Consider the following 8993-nt stretch of genomic DNA (forward strand, 5'->3'; position numbering starts at 1 on the left):
AAGATTCAAGGAGAGGCCAGGACCTAGGAGGGGATCAACAAACCCCAGACACAGAGGTTCAGCAGCACCTGGCTGACTTCTTGCAGAGAAGTAATAAATGAGAAAAAGAGCAGAGGTCCCTTTAAGAAATCTTACTGGTTCACAGCTTATTATTCAAGGATCATCTCTGCGGTGTCTGCCTGCTATGGGTCATTCTCTAGTACCTCAAATTATAAGATTTTTAAACAATTTGTGAAGACTTAATGATTTTTATCAGCAGGAAAATCACTCCATCTGAGCTACTCTATCAGTTCTAGAAGTGACTTCTTTTATTATTTTTTTAAATCCAAGATGTTGATAATCATTTCCAGCAACATGTGTTGTGTTAATTATGACTTATATTCCTCTGTTTGGCTATTTCCACATCTTTGGAAATAAAGGTACATTTTTGTTTTTTCTTTTTTCCAAGGAAGAAGGTCCTCCTTTTCCCATGGCTCATTTTTCCTTTTCTTCTCAGGGTTGCAGCATGCTTTTCTTAACAATTCCCAAATTACAGCCATTCTCCTGGACTGATATTGCATTGCCCAAGTTGATGGCTCCCTTCATGTAATAAAAGCTGAAGCTGTCTCTCCTTCTATGGCTTGACAGTATAGAATCAGGCAGGTGAAGAGTCTCATCGAGGATTACAGACAAAATCTTTCTGTTCCCAATTTCTTCTTACTTTCCTAGCCTAGAGACCAGTGATGACTCAGGGCATTGTCAGACTTTGCATTAGTAATCATTGCTAGGTACCAGTGTTACTGCAAAACCACACGTCCATTATCTCGCACTTTCTGTGGGTCAGGGGTCCAGGCACAGCAAGGCTGGTCATCTGCTTCAGCATCTCACAGACCTGAAATTAAAGCATCAGCAGGGGCTGTGGGTGCATCTGAGGCTCAAGTAGGGAAGGATCCGCATCCCAGTTCATGTGGTTGCTGGCAGCCTTTAGTTCTTTATGGGCTGTTGGACTGAGGGCCTCCATTTCCCTCTGACTGTCAGCTGGAAGCTGCCCTAAGTTCCTTGCTAGGTGGATATTCCCAACAGCCCCTTGTTTCCTCAGAGCCAACAAGGAAGAGAGTCTCCTGGCGAGATTAATGCTACAGCTGTATGCACGTCATCACAGATCTTGTCACCTTTGCCGTATTCCATTGGTTGGAAGCAAGTCACCAGTCACCAGTCCCATCTTCACTCAAAAGGAGAGGTAAGGCATGAAGACCAGTAAAGGGGCCATGGGAGACCACTTTAGGATCTGTCTGCCGGCAGGTTCTTTCTTCCTTTTCTTTCTTTTTTGTCACACAGGCAGCATCTTAAGCCCCCCAACCAGAGATGGAACCTGTGCTCCCTGTGGAGTCTTAACCACTGGACCACCAGAGAAGTCCCAGCCACACGTTTCTTCTCGGCCTCTTGGGGCCAAAAAGACCAGACACACTCACGCATTCAAAGCCAGCCTACCATAGGAAGGAGCATAGATTTTTAGCAGGACATGTTCTACCCAGGAGTCTCTCCTTTATGGACGTCATGCAAGAGTTTCTTGATGTTATTAGACTCCATGCTCTTCCCTGGTACCTAGAGAGCATCTCAACCACACACACAACAAAGGGTCTACTTCTCCTGGCTGCTGCTGCTGCAGCTACCTGGTCCAGGTGAGGCACAGACAGTAAAATTACAATTTAGCCTCACTCGGTGGCACAGACTCAGAATCCTCTCTGGAGTATATTTTGTGTGTGTGTGTGTTCAGTTGCTTCACAGTTGTGTCTGACTCTTTTGCAACCCCATGGACTGTAGCCCGCCAGGCTCCTCTGTCATGGGATTTCCCAGGCAAGATACTAGAGTGGGTTGCCATTCCCTTCTCCGGGGGATTTTCTTCATCCAGGGATCAACCCACGTCTCCTGCATCTCCACTATTGCAGGTGGATTCTTTACCACTGAGCCACCAGGGAAGACCATATTTTTTAATAACATGGAATATTTTCCATAGCCTAAATGTTTGGGAAATATGCAAATAAATTATGACCCCCATAAAGTATAGTACCTTCAAATTTTGTAGCTACTAACAAAGATTTTAGCATGGAAAAATATTCCTAGAATAGGGAAGCAGTTTGAAAAAATAGTGATTTCAGACGTGATTTCTTTAAAATATATGCATTTATGTGTGTATAATAAACGTGGTTATTTTTAGGTGATAAGGAAAATGTGTGATTTTCTATTTCTTCTTTTAACTTAGCTATGTCAAAAAATACAGTGAAATATATTCTTTAAAATATATGTATTAAATTAAATTAAATTAAAATATATGTATTAAAAGTCCTAGTTTTATAACTTTTTGCTTATTTTTATTTGAGAGTGTGATCTATTTGAGATTGAGGACTGTGTTATTTATCTTTGTGTTTCTAACCTCTTAGTATAACTCCCTTTGATATACTAAGCTCTTAATAAGTATTTTTTTTTTTAACAAACAGATCGGTTTCAGAAGATTTAAAAGTGATATCAAGATATTCTGTGGAGATATGCAAGCAATATTAATTTCTATGCATTATTACAAAAAAAACCCTCCCCAATCTCCAAAACTTGAACTCTACTTCTTCTAAGGAACCAATCCCACTGCACCTTCCCCAATGCCATCAACTATTAGAGGAGGTAAAGGTGGCAAATGACATGGTCCCTGGTTAAGGATGCTTTAGGCAGGTGAAATTCACAGATAATCTAGTATTCCTTTTTTTAAGCTATAGTTTCAACTGTCTTTCTTGATATGACTTCTGAAACTGACTAACAAGAAGAAAAATGGAAGGAATTGGCATTACATTTCCTATTTTGGACCACAACTTTAGCAGTTCGTAATGAATATCCAATTGATTTTGAACTTTAGAATGAATGAGGAAGAAAAATAAGGAACCAAGTAAATAACCCCAGTACTAATGAGAACTTACTATAAATAATTCCTTGCTATTTTTTACTTCATCCAAAACAACTGTTCCTCACCAGGAGTGAGTGGGCTAGAGAATTTTCCCCCAAGAATACTAAATGCTAACATATCACGATACGTTTATAAGTTATTTCAGGAGTATATTTTAATGCTTACACCATTTTTAAGGAATATTCAGTTCAGTTCAGTTCAGTCGCTCAGTCGTGTCCGACTCTTTGCGACCTCATGGACTGCAGCACACCAGGCCTCCCTGTCTGTTGCCAACTCCTGGAGTTTACCTAAACTCATGTCCATTGAGTCAGTGATGCCATCCAACCATCTCATCCTCTGTCGTCCCCTTCTCCCACCTTCAATCTTTCCCAGCATCAGGGTCTTTTCCAGTGAGTCAGTTCTTCACATCAGGTGGCCAAAGTATTGGGAGTTTCAGCATCAGCATCAGTCCTTCCAATGAATAGTCAGGACTGATTTCCTTTAGGATGGACTGGTTGGATCTCCTTGCAGTCCAAGGGACTCTCAAGAGTCTTCTCCAACACCATAGTTCAAAAGCAATTCTTCCGCGCTCAGCTTTCTTTATAGTCCAACTCTCACATCCATACATGACTACTGGAAAAACCATAGCTTTGACTAGATGGACCTTTGTCGGCAAAGTAATGTCTCTGCTTTAAGGAAATGGACAAGTATAATTTGGATCCTATTTTACAGAGGTGAATATTGAAGCCTGGAAAGATGCTAAATTTTTTTTACAAGATGAAAAAGTCAATGGCCTATCAAATAAGAGCTGTTAATATTTTTACTTTGAAAGTCAGTGGTCCATTAAATAATAGACATCAAATCACTTATCAATCTATCTTTAGTATGACTAGGACCTTTTTATCTCCTACTCAATGTTTTCTTTTTTTAATGTATGAAAGGTTTTTTTTTTTTAATTTTAGTGAAGTGTGGTTGATTCACATTGTTAATTTCTGCTCTTCAGCAAAGTGATTGTTATACACACATATATATTCGTATAGAACCATGTTCTATTATGGTTTATCCCAGCATATTGGATATAGTTCCCTGTGCTGTACAGTAGGACCTTGCTGTTTACCCATCCTATATGTCATAGTTTGCATTCGGTAATCCCAAACTCCCATTCCTTCCCTCCCGCTTGGTAACCACAAGTCTGTTCTCTTTATGCCTTTGAGTCTGTTTCTGTAGTTTATTTGCGTTGTATTTTAGATTCCACATATAACTGATGTCATATAGCATTTGTCTTTCTCTTTCTGATGAACTTCACTTAGTGTGATAATCTCTAGATCTGTGCTACTCAACATTTCTTGATTCCTAGGAAAATAAAACAACAAATAACTAATTAGATCATTGGTGTTTTCTTTTTCCTTCTCCAACTCTTGTATTTCATGATAACTAGCTCTGTTTCCCCTTTGTAGTCTACTCTTTGCCTAATTGTTATGACAGGACCCACGACATGGTTTTCAGGTACAAACTCTTCTAGCCTCAGCTGAGTAACAGAGCTGTCCACCAACATCATGATCCCAGCAAGAGTGAGCTGCTTCTTGGATTTCCCCCTATAATTGTAGCCACTACCTCAGTCCTATCTAGCTTCAAACAGCTGTATTTTCCTCATTTATCATCCTAAAAAAAAGAGAGAAAAGCCTGCCACGTACTTGAGATTGTGTTAAGGTGTGGCTGAAGAATGGGGTAAGGAAAGGAAAACCCAGTTACATCTGCTGCTTTCCTGTGCTCAGAAGAAGTTTCCTTTCCCAGTCACTCTATAACACACCTTCCCTTCTACCATCAAGTCCTTGCTTGGAAGTCCCTGGCTTTGTACATCCTAGTTTGAAATCTGTGCTCCACCCAGGCAAATCAAGTCAGTCTATTTACTTCTTTTCTCACTCTTCTTGTCTTTTAGATTCCTTTTCTCTCTTCACTGAAGGCTACTTTTTCTTTAAAAAGGTCAAATTTCAATTGGACCTTACCACCAGCAAGAATGTTTAATCACTATGTTGTGTTGGACTCTTTTGCTGCCCCATGGACTGCAGCCCTCCAGGCGCCTCTGTTCATGGGATTCCCCAGGCAAGAATGCTGGAGTGGGTTGCCATTTCCTTCTCTAGGGGATCTTCCTGACTCGGGGATTGAGCTGGCGTCTCCTGCTTAGCAAACCAGCAAGAATACAAATTAAAATGAGATTATGTCACTCTCTTCCAGAAGTGCCTAAAGTTGACTATTGTTCTCAGAAAATGACATTTAGAAAGTATTGTTTCAAGTTAAATTGGCTTCTAGGTCTTTTTTTCTGATGTCGAAAATAAACATTCCTTCAACAAAATGAGAAACTGCAAGGAATTTAGAGAAGAAAACAGAAATCAGAGTTTCATCATCCAATATTAATATTAATATTGGCATACATTTATTTCAAGATCTTATTTTATGCATATATGATTAGATATAAAATATACACATTTACTGAGGAGGGATAATTTGAGATACACATTTTGGTATCTCTTTTTATTTAGCATAGTGACATTTCCAACATAATTAAGTATTCAATTAAACATGTAATTACCTTCAAATTACCTTAGATGCTTCCTTTCATTTATCAATTGAGAAAAACATCAACCCAATAATTATGGGCTTCCCTAGTGGTTCAGATGGTAAAGAAATCTGCCTGCAATATGGGAGACCTGAGTTTGATCCCTCAGTGGGGAAGATCCCCTGGCAAAGGGAATGGCTACCCACTTCAGTATTCTTCGGGCTTCCCTGGTGGTTCAGATGGTAAAGAATTTGCCTGCAATGTGGAAGACCCTGATTGAATTACTTTCAGATGTTTCATTTATCAACTGAGTAAAACATCAGCCATATAATTATGGCCACTCCTAAAGTCTGAAAATTCTAACTCCACACTGGAAATTTTTTAATCCCTAAAAATAAACTTAAAAAACTAGACCTATGGAAAAATCTATTATTGCTGTCGATTTTAAACAAAGATTTCTTATATTTTATTTCATGAAGAGCAGTGGTGCCATCCATCATGAATACCAAAATGCAGCTAAAAATAACAACTATGGTTGAGTAAGACAGCAAAAGATATTCTAAGGACAGATGAGGAAACATGATAGCTAATTCCTCTGTAGTTTGCGAATAGACTTATGAGCTCTGTTGGAAAGTCTGGGTCTTCTGTTCAACTATGAAATAATATCCAACTTAATTTCAATCTTGTCTTTGTGGGCTAGTAGTTAGGGAAATGGTCAGAACTGGTCAATAAATAAAATATAGTAGTTGTAAATGAATATTTCCATGATGATTATAATAGTACTAAAGAAAAAAATTTTTGAGAAGGATATATTAAGAGGCTCAGAAATTTATTTGCCTTGATAAAAGAAGGAAATGATACATTTTACCTACTTTCTTTTTTTATTAACTTTTTCTTAAAAAAATTTTTTTAATTTAAAATTTTATTTATTTACTTATTTTTAGGCCACACCACGTGGCATGCAGAATCCTAGTTCCCCAACTAGGGATCAAACCCATGCCCCCTGCTTTGGAAGCACAGAGTCTTAACCACTGGATGACCAGAGAAGCCCTATTTTTAACCTACTTTCTTAAGAAATATGCAATCTGACTAGATCTGCAGAAAGCTAGTGTGTGTGTGTGTTGTTAGTCACTCAGTCATATCCAACTCTTTTGTGACCCCATGGACTGTAGCCCTCAAGGCTCCTCTGTCCATGGAATTCTCCAGGCAAGAATACTGGAGTGTGTAGCCATTGGCTTCTCCAGGGGAATCTTCCTGACACAAGGATTAAACCCAGGTCTCCTGGGTTGCAGGCAGATTCTTTACCGTCTGAGCCACCAGGGAAGCCCTGCAGGAAGCTGGATGTTCAGGTAAAGTATCTCAAGGCCTTGCTTTGGGAGAAAAAGCATCTGGTTGGGATTAGAAAACCTGGAATCTCATTCTATCATTTTCACTGTTTGAGTGATTTGAACAAATTACTTCACTTATCTGAGACTCAGCTTTTTCTTCCAAAAAAAGAAAAGATAAAAGTAATGCATGTTCGTTAAAAAAAAACTGTAAGCAATATTTAAATATGTAAAGTAAAAATGTACTTTGCCTCACTTTCTGAGTCTACTCCATGGTGTAATGTAATCACTGTTAAAATTTGGTGCACACCATTCAAATATACTTCTCTATAAGAAGGTAAAACATTTTTAAAATAAAAATGGGATCAAACTCCATATATTATCTTATAATTTGCTTTTTCCACTTAATACTATATGGTGGACATTCTATCCAACTGCAGTCTTACATTTCATGGTACAGAAATACCCTAGTCGATGAAACAATTTCCACTACTGACGGATGTTTACATTGCCCCCAGTTTTTCACCATCTAAAAATAATGAAACAAACACATTGGAACATATATTCAATGTGTATGTATTAGGTTTCTTTAAGATAGCTTTTTAAAATTTTTTTCTGCTTTTTGGCCATGCTGCATTGCATGCAGAATCTTAGTTCCCTGACCAGGGATGGAACATGTGGCCTTTGCACTGGGAATGCAGTGTCTTAACCACTGGGCCACCAGGGAAGTCCCAGGATTGCTTTCTTAAAATGAACCAAAAAATATATATTTTTAAAATTTGTGTAGGTGGTGCCAAACTACCCTCCCAAAACATACCGTTTTATATTTTCCTTAATCAGGTACAAGAATGTTCCTCTGGACACTTTTGCCAACTTTAAATATCATATATCTTCTTATATTCTGCCATTATGGTCAATGAAAATGGAATCCTATTGAACTTTCTTAATCTATAAGAAGAAGAGTTGGATTGCATGATGTCTAAGGACATCTTGGTTCTAAAATGGTACATGTGGGAGCTTTCCCTGGCTCTTCAGTGGTTAAGACTGCTTCCAATGCAGGGGGTGTGGGTTTGATTCCTTGTGAGGGAACTAAAGATCCCATATGCTGCATGGTGTGGCAAAAAAAAATTTTTTAATAAATAAAAGACTACATGTGGAGTTACATGGAAAACAAAATCGCCTTCCATAAATACGTAAATGTCTGGCATCATAATGGACTTTTCTGGGCCGTTTCTGATCTATCTGCAAAACTATAATGGACAGTCCTGAGATTTCTGTTGAGGATTCCAGAGGAGGTGGGAGATCTATTTAGAGATATGGGATCTGACAATCTCATCTGATTCGAAGAAGACAAATTTTGCCATTGTCAGCAATTTTAGCTAAAAACAAACAAACAAAAAACACCAAAAAAAAAAGTAACAAAAGCACTAGAAATACATAATCTTCCATTCAATGTTACATGTTGTAACAATTCAAGGATAAAAGCTCAATATTTGACATGGACTCTGTAACTATTGGTAATTCTACTGATGAAACTATATCAGTTAATGCCTTTCTGGCTAAATTTAGATATGTAGATATCACGCTAATGCTAATAAATTCTTCAGTTAGCCTCAGGAGGGGAAAAAAAGATTATGACAGAGCAATGGAAAATCTATCCAGGGCAAGGTTAATTTGACTGATGTGCCCTTCCGACTCTGGCACTCACTTATCCCATTGAGTTACTGTTTCTTTTAAGTGGCAGTTTGGAAGCCAGCTCCTAAATGCAAGGCATTTGTGAGTCTCCACCAAGCTCCAGACATAGGCAGAGGCTTATGTCTTAATTACCGTTGGTTTTTGTGTGACACCTTTCTTTCTGGTAGCTTTTTATTTCATAAAATCCTTGCACAGTTTCAAAACTTTTGCCTTTTAAATTTGCAGTCAATCATACTATAAAATGAAGGAAATAATTTCTTTTTTCTTTAAAAAAAAATCCTTTTGTTTTATATTGGAGTATAGGCTCAGACAGTAAAGAATCTGCCTGTAATGAATGCACGAGACCCAGGCTCGATCCCTGGGTTGGGAAGATCCCCTGGAGAAGGACCTGGCAACTCACTACGGTATTCTTGACTGAAGAAACCCATGGACAGAGGAGCCTTGTGGGCTACAGTCCATGGGGTCAGAAAGAGTCAGACACAACAGAGTAACACTTTCACTTTTC

Source organism: Cervus elaphus, chromosome 15 (genome assembly GCF_910594005.1).
Source record: "Cervus elaphus chromosome 15, mCerEla1.1, whole genome shotgun sequence".
NCBI classification, from domain to species: domain Eukaryota; kingdom Metazoa; phylum Chordata; class Mammalia; order Artiodactyla; family Cervidae; genus Cervus; species Cervus elaphus.